The following is a 1,707-nucleotide window of genomic DNA, read 5'->3' as shown; positions in this document are numbered from 1 at the left end:
CACAGAGAGGCAATTGTAGTTATTATGTATTCAATTTCCTAAGTAACCAATTAGGGGGATTTCTGATTTTGTAAAGCAATATGAATTAAATTAAATTAAAAGCAAAGTAAAAAGTAGAATGTAATCAATGAGAGAAAGATATTGGTCAAGGAATTCATCTTCTATCTTAAACAAGTGCTTGCATTCATGATTAGAATTACAATTTAATCTCTTTTATTATCAAAAGCCTAGAGAATCAAGAGAGCAAGATAATCTATTAATTTCCTAAGTTCATCAACATACACATTAGAGCTGCGTATGTGAATTCTACCTAAAGAATAACCTAACTCCTTGCGCTAATTAAGTTCCATTCCCAGGAGCATTAAGTTTTGGAAATAGGCTAATCAATGCAATTGTCATACATTGCGCATGACAATTCGGACAAAGGTCAAACTCTACATATGATTACAAGAGTGTATCACTACAAACCGTAATCATATCATGCTCTTGTATTCGGGGTTATCGCTTGATGAAAAACCCTATAATAGCTATGGACAAGGATGCAAGTTCAATTAATTGGCCACTTAACTAACCAAACATCTAAGTCATATCACAATACATCAATCATGTGATTATTAAAACAATAGAGATTTGAACGATAATCAAGAGAGAAAACTAATGCATTAATCAATCACAAGTTGTAGATATAGGACTACATCCTTAACCAATAATATAATATTTAGCTACTCATATCTATGGAGTTCATCATAATCAATAATCAAATAAATAAGATGAAAAATAAATACGAAAGCAAACCCTAGTTGTGTAAACAAAAGCGGCTCTCTCCTTAGCTCCAAGTAGAATACGTCCTCCTAAAAGTTGTAGAAGTCTTCTCTTTTATAGCTCCTCTTGTTCCAAAATTAGGTCTAGTCTTCAAAGTCCATTAGATGAAAATCCACGTAGCCCAAAAGTGAGAAAAACCCATGTAGAAACTTTTCCAAATCACCGTCGGAAATGGCAGGAAGTTGGCCGGAAAACTATCTCAGGTGACCGGCAAAGTCCGCCCGGTCACCGGTCAACTAGGTCAAATCGGTCAAGTCAACCGAGTCAACTCAGTCAAAGTCTTTGATTCAAACCGGGTCAGATCATGAGTCAGACCCTAATCAGCTATAGGTGAGCTAACTGGGATGACTTGATTGAGTTTCCATGGCATATGCCATTTTCACTGGCCTGAGTTATGCTGCACAATGATTGTGCATCATAGCTCAACCCAGCCATGCTGGCCCTGCACACTGCAAATCTTTCAACATCTTCATTTCTTCCACCTTCAATGACACTCCCTACTCTCCAGCTGCACTTGCTATCATTCACATTCACCAGCTTAAACTCATCACCACCTTCCCTGTAATGCATTGTTACCGACACCATTGCAGCAGCACCTCCCTCTGATTAATCATCAATTCATAGTAACAGCACCACCATCTTCAGTATCTCAGATACAGTCTCTTCTTCTCTCAATTTCGATCTAAAAAACCCTTGAATCTCCTCAATCGAACAATCACAGAGACCAACTCTTTCTCGTACTCTAAATCCTCTCAAACCCATCTTGCCCTGAATTTCTCCACCGTCTTCTCTGAATTGCGGCTTCGATTTCTCTAGCCCTCACTCAAATTCTTAAATCAATGGGCAACAGAGGAGAAGAAGAAAGAAAAGGGAAAATGAACCCTA

Source organism: Papaver somniferum, chromosome 3 (genome assembly GCF_003573695.1).
Source record: "Papaver somniferum cultivar HN1 chromosome 3, ASM357369v1, whole genome shotgun sequence".
NCBI lineage: Eukaryota > Viridiplantae > Streptophyta > Magnoliopsida > Ranunculales > Papaveraceae > Papaver > Papaver somniferum.
The sequence above is the reverse complement of the archived record's forward strand: the minus strand, read 5'-3'. Positions refer to the sequence as shown.